Source organism: Lepisosteus oculatus, chromosome 2 (genome assembly GCF_040954835.1).
Source record: "Lepisosteus oculatus isolate fLepOcu1 chromosome 2, fLepOcu1.hap2, whole genome shotgun sequence".
NCBI classification, from domain to species: Eukaryota; Metazoa; Chordata; class Actinopteri; order Semionotiformes; family Lepisosteidae; genus Lepisosteus; species Lepisosteus oculatus.
This window is the reverse complement of record NC_090697.1, coordinates 5,845,879-5,858,504: the sequence shown is the minus strand read 5'-3', so window position 1 is coordinate 5,858,504 and position 12,626 is coordinate 5,845,879.

Below are 12,626 nucleotides of genomic sequence, written 5' to 3'. Positions count from 1 at the left end.
AAAGGAAAAGAACTGATGTCTTACATTAGAATTAACAACAAAAGCAGGAATTATGTGAACATATAATTTAAACATGTGCTGCAATTCACCCATTGCTCTTTGGTGTGCTCAACAATCGTTTTTCAAACAAGGAGTTGAATTCTCAGTCTTCTCTGAACAGAGAAAATAATGCCTGGCATTGTTTTATAATCTCTTGAAAACCAATAAAGGGTATTATTGAACCTATGGACAACCAGAACAAACAACATTATTTAACGTTTTTTAGTTAGACTCATAACTGCAAACAGTTAATGCAAATAAACCTTTGGTCTTGTCTAGCTTGATTTAAACAGTATTATGAAATATCTTTTGTTTTCAGTATACAGATTGGAAAAAAAAACATCCTAATTAAATGTAATAACAAATTTTAATTAAATTAAATTAAAAGACATTATAAAAATCAATTTTAGCAATACACAACAGTTGGTATATGCATTTATTTTCTTTTTAAACTCTATTTGGGTCTGCGATGCAAAACATATGGGAGAGAGTTACTAAAGAATAAAAAGATATGCCATTAAAAAAGGAATAAACCCCAACACACTGCTTAATTGCTTGGTTAAGCCTGCTAAATTCTATTTGATGCAGTTTTTGTCTCCTTAGTACAACTCCCTCTCAATGGATTTTGAAAATCCGACTTGTATTGTTGTTCCAAACAACATGATGCTGCAATTTACAGATTTGCAATTTGTTCACTCTACACTATGCTTGTCGTTATTTCAAGTACTACATTTAATAAAACCGCACATTTTTACTGATAATCTATTATATAAAACAATAAAAAAATACATATTGCCTGATCTTAAAACACAGATCATAGGAACAGTTGTGCACAATATGTCAAGCTACCCCCAACAGTATCCTTAACTAGAGACTAAAAATTAAAAACATAATAACAAAAAAACACTAGCACTTACAAACGTTTAGAATGAAACTCGTGACTAATATACCACAGAATAAGAGAGTATGTACTTTGAAAAAGGGGTGTTAAGCATCCCCAATAGTGATGTGGCTGTTTCTCACATCTAGTCACTTAGCAGGTTTGCAGGTTTAACTGTAAGGAGTCACAGAGATGTGTATTTAATTGGTGTTGTGACAATTTTGCTGGGCCTCTCCCAGTCTCCATTGATAAAGTCATTGATAGGGCTTGAAGGATTGGGTTTACAAGCAGAGAGAAGCAGAGCTCTGCCAAGTTCCTGTTAAGTTATGAGACCTATCATAAAGTCAGAGGGGTATTCTGTGTGGCAAATGCAGGAAAATCAAAACTGGTCACAAAACAGGGAAAGACCCGGTTTATAGATATACAGTATAGAATTGTGGATTTAAATTGTTAGTCGACTGTTTCTATGGTTTTATTGTGAAGGAGTCTTAACAGGATATCACAAATATCAATAACAAGGCCAGTGAAATGACTGCTGACTAGAAATTAAATTGCAAGCATCCCAGCAGACACTTTACAGCGTGAGCATCAAAAACAATGCCTCCTCCCTCCCCCCTCCCCCAGCCCCTGCAACTCAGACACAGGCAGCTGCTGCTCTGGAGAATCCCAGTGACCTAGATTCAGCTGCAGTTTACTGTCGGCTCCAGTCTGTGCTGTTTGCACTTCATCACTTTATTGCCAGCCTAAAATCCACACATGCATTCACATCAGTGCTCTGACCCACATTACCATGGCAACCCTTCTCCAATGCCCAAATGATGCACTATAGGCAGCAGGAGGGGAAAAAAAGAGACAACTCCATGACCTACGGTGCAGCAGATGCCAGGCTGCTCATTTACCATTGTTGTCTTTCTCTATCCTCCATTTTGCTTGGAAATAATTAAGCGGACATTCACGAGTTTTCAATATGGCTGAACACAAAATCCCAAAGATCCCTGAATGTTGTTGACCTCTGCAGTGGTGAGCAGTGATAGTGAAACTGTGCCTTTCTCCCGTCCAGACATCTCATTTCCCTCTTAAGAAAAGTAATCCACCCTGTGCCATATGGTCTTACTGTCTGCACTGCCAGCCCTGCTTTGGTTTTCTTTTCCTGTTTTTCTTTTCTTTGTCTGTGGAATTAGTGATGGTGGTTAACTTCTTGTCTCCTTTTTTATGAGTTACCTAGAGAGATAACTTGTTATTTTCTGAGAAACTGCAACAGCGCTAGAAGCGCTGTATTTCAAAACCAGCTGAAGTCTCCGCAGAAATTAAGCACCTCTGAAAACAGAGCCACTGAACTCTCCTGGAACCAGGTATTTGAACTTGAAAAAGCAAATGAAAATGTCAGCCAATGGTAAAGCAAATTAAGGTTTTTTGAAAGAGTTTGCTTGTTAGCCTTATGATTGAGTTGCATAAAAATACAGGACATCAAAATCCATGACACCCTTCCTTTTCTCATAAATGCATTATATATTTTTGGATTTAATAATTTCTAGGAACCCTAAAACGATTAAAAAATGCAAGAAAACACCAAAAATTCTGCTACTTTCCTAATCCCAGATTTGTGTGATGAGTCAATATAATTTTAATATTTAAATGACTAAATAGCTATGAATGCTGAATAAAAAAAAGAGAACCACATGGCTAATATTAACACTGTGAAAATAATTCTTTTTTTTTTGGTTCCTGTATATGTGGATTCCATCAGACAATATACTATTATTATTATTATTATTATTATTATTATTATTATTGGCCCATAATCTGTTCTACATTTATCTGCCAATAAAGTCGACGGAAGTTAGATCTGTGTTTTCTGTTTCATAACATAATGTACTTTCAGTTCAATTATACAGAGGGCAAAAACTAATCCTGTTCATTCCGGGTGTTATAAAACCAGAACATCAAAAACTGACCTAAACCATAAGGTCTGAATTTAGCTCTAAGAGCACAGCTACAAATTTCACCTTTGCGTTCCAAATAAGCAAAGCAGATTGGGTTTTAACACCACTGAAATCTCTGTCTTTACCATCAAAGCTATGACAATCTTTTCATTATGAAGGCAAGTGGTAGCAATCACTAAGGTCATTGTCTGAGGAGTTCCAGTCCCACCCTATCCAAAATATTGGAAATAATGAAGGTTTTGCAAGCAGCACTTTAAATACAAGATTGTCGATCCACATCTGGCGATTATTTTCACATGTTGTCCATTGTGTTTTGTTGATACTTATCAGTATCTCTGCAAAACTTTAAACCTGTAAGAAATTAAAAAAAAACTTGTAATATGCAGTGGCCTAGTACATGTGCACAAGCATTAGAGCCCAGATATGACTCTTTAGATCTTTTCTGCTGCGATCTGTTAGACTGTACTCCTCTTTCTAAACTGCAGACATTTTGAACTTGATTTTGTTTTTGGATTTGAGTTATGTCGACATTGTATATTTGTATATTCCATTTAAACTGATTGTTTCTTTAAAGGTCAGGTCTAAGTTTATGTGTATGGTTCTCTATTTCAGTTCATTAGACTACAAAAAGAGGAAAAAGGAAAAAAATGAATGGGCTCCAGAGAATGTGCTGGCATTTTATCTTAATTCTTTTCTGGTGACAATCTATTGATTGATGCCATTCACATTTCTTTTGATATGGAAATGTTTGATGTAGAATTGAAATAAGTAGTAGAATGATGAGCCACCTTGAACTTTGACATAAACAATCTGCCTTCCCTTTTTGTTTTCCCATCTTCCTACCTGTTCCATGTTTATTTGCATACATTTATCATGTCCTCTGTGGTCCACTCTCTGTTATGCAAAACCCTGACATTTCCTGCAGCTCCTATCACTGAATAACTTTCCTTGTGAACTGTAGTTGTGGATAAACAATCGTCATCTCTACCTCGTTCCTTGGAACCATGCATTTCTATAGATCTTTTCAGCCCAAATACCCCACGGCGCTTTCACGTGCAGGAAGCGATCCACTTCAAGTGCAGGAGATCATGTGAAGAGGTGTTCACATAACACTCAATAAAAAACATCATCATAATTCTACTGCCTGTGCAGAAATGGTTGAGAGTTAGTCGCTTCGTTTTATTTTGTTACAGTACTGTATATGATGATAAAAGATTGAATGTTTACATGACAGGACAGCCTGGTCATGGGGGTCCAGTCAGGCAGATTGTTTTCTCATAAAGGTCTCCTTAGCGTGGCCAGCTTTCAAGGAGAATGTTGTATTCCAAATTTAAGTAAGATTGAGATTCTGCCTGTCAGGCTGCACTGCAGTTTTAAAAAGAAACCCTAGCATGTCTAAGTGGCGTCACTCTACAGTTGAAATGATCTATGTGGCATGAGCTGTCCCTAATTTCCTCCCTCATAGCTCATAGTTTCCCTTTCTTGCAAATGGACATGATTACTTTTCTGTCCCTACCATATATACTATCTATCTACCAACACAAGTCTCAGCTTCCTGCACCCTCCCCCGTGTTTCACTTCCTAATTTTCTATCAGTCAGAATTTTCTGTCCTAACAACAAGCTTTTATATGCTAATAGTTGGATGCCATGGCAACGAGTGGAAGAAAAAGAGGTTTGCAAAAGAAATGCTTCAGAAAAAAGAATAGATAATACATGTTCCTGCTGAGTGAAAAACCATAAATCCTACAAGTGCGAAGCAGAAGCGGTGCTGTCTGCCCTTTTGAAGTTGATATCTCGCTCTTCATTTCATTCCGGGATTTTGTACAGGAGTGTAGGGTTTTGTACTGGGTGTTGTATGAATGTGTAGTCCTGCTTCATGAAATGTCTTCATACAGATGGTTATGAAAGCTGAAGGTGTCAGTGTCACTTAAAGTTTACTCTCATTTTTCTGGACAAAATTACAACTGTTTAAATATTTATTTAAAAATATTACTCTGATGCAAAAGAAAATTTGTGTGCATCTTGTACGCCTTTAATGACACATCAGGCCATATTGAAAAAATAATTACAATAGTGGAGTAGCACACCAGCACAGAGGTTAGCATCCCTGCCTTACAGGGCTGGGGCCCTGGGTTCAATTCTGGACTTAAGGTCCTATCTGCATGGAGTTTGCATGTTTTCCCAGTGTTCATGTGGGTTTACACCCGCAGTCCAAAGAATGCTGGGATAGGCTCTGACCTGTGACCCTACATTGAACAAAGCAGTTAGAAAGTAGATGGAGGAATTACTGTGGGTATCAATGAAACCAAATATTCATTCAAACTGAATCACACGGAAGTCTTAAAACTCCACATTCTTTTTTTTTCCCAAGAGATAAAACAGATAATCCATTTCTGCAATCATCTTAATGATTCATTTTTTGAATGTATTGTACATCGGCATGCATGAATAGATACATTGTTCCAAATAAGAAATGCATTGGATTCAGTTTAATCTAACACACCCAAATGGCCAAGTTGTGCCAAAATGTTTGCTATGCATTTTCTATAAAACACTGTATTTACCCAGATGCACATTTTTCTTGTCCAATGTATTTTCAAACGTATTGTCTGCCTGGTCCGTGTTAAGAGAAGGATTCGAAAGTCCAGCCATTCATTCTTGCCATGGTACTGGTCGGCTCTGACAGGATGAAGAACAGACGGGCTCCTTCAGCCCTGGCGTCACTCCAGTTACCAATAAGGATTCGTGCATGAGCAATACTCAGCAAAAAAAGGGGCTCTGGCACCACAGTCTTCAATGGCAGAGCAAGTGAGCAGGTGGAAGATGGTGTAGCACCAGGAAGATCTAGCTGGGTGTTCTGGCGATGAACGCTGCTGCAGAATGAAGCCTCCTTTTGCCTCCTTTTGCCCTCCTTTTGCCCTCCTTTTGCCCTCGGATCCAGGTTGTCTTCTATCAGTGTAAGATATCAGTGTAAGAAAGTGTAAGAAAGTGTTGGAAAGTGCTGTACGGTGCTGTACGGTGCTGTACGGTAAAATATATCACATACACTTGCTTTCCGCCCTCAGGCAAATTCTCTAAGTGCTATGGCAGCTAGCTAATGGTGATGGGAGCAGGTCAATGTCTGCAAGCACCTAGGGATGATTTGGTGCGAAGTCAACTGTTACAAAAGGTCGTCACGCATTTGGGTTTTGTACATTTCAGCAGCTTTTTGGGATCTGCTCTGCTCACTCCTTTTTGCGGGGAAACTCTAAACCATTAGCCTATCAGATTTCAGCTTAATGAGCTCTATTTTCCATATATGCCTATTGGAATGTTAACTGTGAATCACATTTTAAATCAATCTGCATTTAAATTCACTTTCCCCTTTAACAATGCAGTATAAAACGGAGTGTGTGATAAATTACGTAAATGCAGTTTTTACATGCATTATGAATGGGTCAATATTGGATGGCTGTTACCAAAAACAAACAATTTCAAACACAAGCTGACACAGGAAGGAAGTGTTAGGGTTTTTCAAACAAAAACGCATTACCCTTTTTTCTTATATTTAAGTGCAGGAGATACAAACATTTCTCAGTGGAAGGTTACTGAATAAAATATCTCAAGTTGAAAGTAAATTAAAGTTCAGCTTTAATTGGTATAGTGTGGGTAGTTACGCCATCTGCATATTGATCTGAGTGTTACGTCCCCGTGCGTGTCCGTGTTTTTTTGTTTTTTCCCACTTCCTGTGTTCAAGTACACCCCTCCTCCCCATTGGTCCATAGCTACACCATTGCTGCAGCTGTGACGTCATTAGGATGTCATCTCTACTCCCGGCCAATCAGAACCCAAGATCTACAGTTTAAATACCGAAGAACGTCTGGCCTCGCGAGTTCCGGTTCAGTTTAGAATGTTGCTTGATTGTGCTTTTGCCAGCTTCGGCTTTGGTTTTGCTTGTATTACCTTGCCCACACTTTTTACTTTCCTTTTTTACCTTGCTTGTGCTCATCTGTTACCCTATTCCCTGCTCGTGTGTTTTCTTCGGTGTTACCCGTTTTCCTATAATCGTGCAGTTAGTTCACTCGTGTCGTGTTTTTGTTAACTGTGAACTTGTTGTGCTTGTTGGTCGTCGGGTTGCATTGTGCACACGTAGGTTTGTTTTCTGTCTGGGCACTAGGTTAGGTTAGTGTGCCACTCGTGTATTTTGGTTCTGGCTAGTCAGTGCAGGGAATTTAGGGCGCATGAAGATGCTTTTATTTTTGTTTCGGTTAGTCCTCACTGTATGGGCTAGATCTGTCAGGTTTTATTTTCTTGCCTTTGGCACCACTCAACTTCCTTTTCCCTGTGTGTTATTGTGTTCTGTATATGTACCAGTCACTTACTCACTTTATTAAAATAAATCAGTTTGCACCAAACCTTTGTTGTTGCACTTCCTAAATCCCTCACCTTGAACCCACCTGCATCCAAGCCCATCTTCAATGTTACACCCCGTTACCCCTAGACACCTGGGGTCATAACACTGAGTTTGAGGAATATTACCTTTGCTGGGTTTGTGAAAATCACCTGGATCCATGACCGAAGCAAACTTAGTCATCCCTGCTGTATTTATCATTTAAAGGAAAGCTGATAAATATAGCATTATTACCCTTTTTTATGGGAACAAATGTACACTGGAAAAGAAATGATACAAGATTATTAATATTCAGTGCTGTACATACATTCCTGTTGGAATGTTTTCAAAGTCATAGTGTACACAAAGAATTGTATCTTGTCCATTTTGGACAACTGTTAGTGTGTGATGGTGGCAATGCTTTCTATTTGACTCATAGCGCAAATCAAAGTTGCTTTCGTGATTTTAGCAGCCTCACAGTTCTGAGTACAAACAGTTGGTCTTGTTACAATTAGGCTGCGGGTAATGAATGAGGTCTTTAAACATGGGTAGTGTAACAACACTAAATGACTAGAGACTTTCAATGGTGTCTTTCGCCACCTTATGCATTACGACCTGTGAAACATGCATTCTGGGATTTGCCAGTATGTCAATCTTGACCTGCATGCTTGCGAAGCCAGAAAAACTTTGAAAAGGGTTATAGACTATAAGGTCTATTAGATTTTGTCCAAAAGAAAGTGGTGTGGAAGTTTAATATGATTATACTGTATATTGTTTTTTTAGAGAGCTGCTGCTGCTGATTAATCCTCAGATTTGTTCAAAGGTAATTTAGTAATTCAGTTCAGAATTGAAATAAATTACTGAGAGTTTCACTGCAATGAAAAATGGCCGCGGATTGGAAGTTCTGGGTTATATTATTGAAGTAGTGTTTGGAGGTGTCTGGGTGCAAGAGGTAGGTATTGAATAGCATGCCAAGCATGCATTCCTCTTCCGTGTTGATATATCATGTAAAATCCACAGAGCATTTCTGTTGTTCTCTTAGCACACTGACAATTATTGCAGAAAATATTTTAGGTCTTGCATTCCTGGGCAGGTGTGTTAACTCTCAGCCACCTACCTCATGGCAATTCACATGCAGTCTCCATTGCCTGCCAGCAAGTCCTGAGATCATGCTCAGTTTCTTAATACACATTGAGAAGACTGGAAAAAAATCTGTCAACTCCTGGCCCAGAGATTCCGGGCTTTCTGTTTCCACATAGTGCCGTGCGGTATTTAAACGGTGATAAAAAGGATGTGCCTTTGTGCTGTTACTTTTGCTAAGCAGTATATTACTGCTTTTCTAAAGTGTAACTTAAGAGCTGTAATACATTTTCAGTCCTAACACTCCGTAAAGACAAAAAACGTTTATTAGTATGAAAAATCAATGGGATGTAGGCACTGCGCAAGATTTATTGAAAAACAGCTCTGTCTTCCTGCTCATCTAAATGGATTGGCTGTTCGTAATAAACTGCCAATGATGTATTAATAAAAAGCAAAGATTTATGTTGGGGTTTTACAGTCTATAGCCCAGTCAAAGAAGCCATGATCTGCCTTATTCAGGACAGCACAGCTGTTCCCTGTGCAGCCCCGGTCAGCAGTATTGAAGGTCTCTCTGGCACAGAAAGAGATGTGTGCAATCAATGGAAGACAGTTCGAACAAATTTAATGACATGTCCAACAATAAATGACCAACAATACAATCTCTGCTGCACACAGGGAGTAAAGTCCAGTAAACGTCGTGTTTGATCAAATGACCAGTCACATAGACTGGTCATTTGATCGAAGAAAGTCAAAGAAGTTCTTTCACAGGCTACCATCAATCCATACAGTCTTAGCAATTTACTTGTGATGAAACACATTGACCATGTATGGTCAGTCCTCAGTCAAGCCTTGTAAAACCTCCGCTGCACCCCCCTATACATTCTGTGCCAGGAATAGACAGCAATGGCACAGAACAAGGCTTTCAATCCTCTCCACATCCGTGTTCCCCCACATCTCAGGTTTCTATTTATGTCTAGATGTGGTCCTGTTCACAATAGTGGCTTACAGGCATGTTAAAGGATCATTAAAGTTTTATAGCGCTTAACTCAGTTTGCATCAACATTAAACATGCCAAACAACCAAAACCGACAACTGCTCAGGAGGGAGTTTCATATAGGTTCTAGTCATAACGGGATGTTCGATTCCAGATGGAGAATGCTCTAATACACCATCGTGCGTTGCAGTTAAATTAACCATAGAAGTAAATCAGCAAGTGAATCACAAGAATAGGGACTGTGAAGAAAATAAATTATACAGTATCAAAACTATTACAGAAATGGCTGATTGATCCATTAAGTGGGAGAGATGCTGACAAGAAAGCTCATTTATTCCTGGGGCAAATAAATCAATACACAAAGAGCTGTGTTCTTTTGCAAGAAACAGCATTATTTATAGAGTAATATCAGCTAAAGTTTTCTTTCTATATAAATGCAGGCAACCTCAATGATACTGTCATTCAGAGTGCGCATAGCACACCTACTACTAAGTACTACTAACCTATCACCTGTGTGTTGCTTTGGTATTTTGAATTATAATATACAATAGAAGAAATTGTTTGTAATGCTAGGGTGTTTTAGGATACAGTCCTCCAGCGCAGTGCGCTCTGGCAAGAAAGAAGTTAAATCCCTTTTCTTTGAATGCATAATTTGGAAGCCTTAACTGTGTTGAGTCAGAGTTGAGGTAAACTGATATGACTGTTGAACTCACTTGTACTGATGGGGATAGAGGAGAACACAACCCCATATGTTATTCTCATAGATTAATCAGATGCAATGGAAAATATGTCAGATTATGTCAAACAAATATTACAAGGGTTTAAATATAAAAACACAGTGTTCCAAGTCCGTTTCCAGCACAGAAAGTTAGAGGGTGTGCGTGACTGTAAGTTAAAAAATCCCATCATTGTGCAGTCTTTATCAATATTGGAAAGTCCAGTCCATTATTTTCATTTATATGTAAGTAAAAAATGTTCCACTAGATTAACAGCCTCTTAAAGCATATCCAGAAACATTAAAAATAAAGGAAGTGAGACACTGAAATGAAATCTCAGCAGTTCAAAGCCTAATAAGTTTTTTTTCAATGGTATTTCACTGTGTCACACCAAATGTGATTGTCATATATCAAACGTGAGTGATGTTGTGGGATACCTTTAAAACATAAAATTGAAACACAGGGCACTACTCCCAGAAAAAGATGGTATTCACAGCGAATTGTGAGAATGCATCCTCCTTTTCAAAACACTCAAGAGGTTTGATTGAGTAAAGCATGTGCATTCTAACAGAGATTCCCTTATTTTCAAGTTCCAGTTACAGTAACAGAAGATGATTGAAATTTAGTCTGAAATTAACAGCCTCACATGTTTGGATCATTTTCAACACTGTGTTACTATTCTAATAGCCATTTTGGACTGCCAATTTAATTAATCGATATACATCTTTGATTTACTAGCATTACATACATTATATACTGAACATGCAGTGCGATATCAGCTAAAGATGCCATAGTTCTTGACTGTTGGGATCCTCCCTATCAAATGGAGGCAATAATTGAAGAATATGAGTCAAAGGTTGCAGTATGGATGCATTTAAAAACAATTCTGTGAAATACATTGTGATGAAAAATAATAAAAAGTGATAAAAATAATAAAAAGCGCCTTGAGATGATGTATTATGAAATACATGATATAAATTAAAGTTTATTATAAGAAAGTACGCATTTTTCCCTGTCAGTATTTTAAGTAAACACTGAATTCTATAAACACCTGTTTCCCCATAGCATATTAATTTACAGAGCCTCACTTTAAAGCAATACTTCCCTAGAGCAAAGTCTGTCTCCCCTTGTGGAGTAATTTCCCTCTGACGCCATTTGGAGAATAACTTAACTCATTTTTTTGTAAACAAGTATCAGATGAATTAGCATGTCTTTACCTAGCTTTATAATGGGTTTGACTTAGATCTTTTCTGCTCATGTGGACAAGGTCACAGCGTCAAGGTCAAAATCTTTTTCATGCAGTCATCACTCTCAGCTTACCCATATATGACAAAAATACAACATTTAAAAACAAGAAATATTCAAAACAATCATAAAGGATTAATTTAAATTGTATTTGGGACTATAATGAGAAATTCTGACAGGAAAATGGAGATCATGCGAAATGAGTTTTTACTCAGTCCTTCGTGATCACTAAAGAGAAAGTCAACAACATAACTCAGACTGCATAAGGACGTAGTACCTTTTCAATAGGTATCAAAACAGAAGAGCTACTGTAGAAGCCTCTCAGGTGTTAGAAACAACCAGGATTAATAACTCTCCAGGGCCTGATGATATCCCACCAGTTTTACTTTAGGAAACAAACAATAGATTCATAAGCCATTGAAGTAAATCTTGTAACAGTTCCTTCAGATAGGGGTAGCACCCATGGACTGAAGAATTGCTATAAAAATCACCCATAAAAAGGGTGATAAAAACAGGAAGACATTTCAGACCTGACTACTAAAAATATGCTTCCGATTTAGTTATGGAAACAATAATTTCAACTAAACCAGAGAATCACTTACAGTATATGGCAAGACGATCCTAGGGGTTAGTCAGGAAGGATTTAGAAAAGGTAAGTCTTGCTTAATTAACTTGTTAGAGTGCTTTGAACAAGCAATAACTTTGAACAATGGGCACATAGAGTTTACAATACGGTGTACTTTGATTTCAGAAGGCTTTTAATAAACAGATGGCAGACATTCAGGGATATGAGTGTATTTGGATCGAGGATTTATTAATAGATAAAATCAGGAGTATAGACAAGGTGTGAATGCTCGAATTGGGGTGATTTTGATAAGTGGAGTGCCACAGGTATATCTGCTAGGGCCACTGCTCTTCAGAATTCAGATAGATAATCCAAATTCTGATACAGTGAGTAAACTGGTCACATTTGCAGATAGTATTTAAAAGGAGATTTAGCAAAAACTGTAAAAGCAGCATATGCAGTTCACAATATTTAGATAAAATTCAAGACTGTCCAAACAACTTGCAGATGATGTTTAGACAAGTATTACATGAAGGTAGTGAAAACAATATATGTTTTTGAACTGTAGATACTGTAACGACCTCGGGTTCGGCGAGGAATGGAGCAGGCATGGGACTCAGGGAATGGGGATGAACAGCACATTTATTAACTCGAACCGGGGAAAGATACACACACAGGGACAGGGGTTACAGCGCTGCACCTACACTAACACACACACATGACGGGAAGAGACTGTCCCCCAGCCTCCGTCCCACTGTATACAGGCCCGTATCATGCGCCCAGGCGCTGCTCTC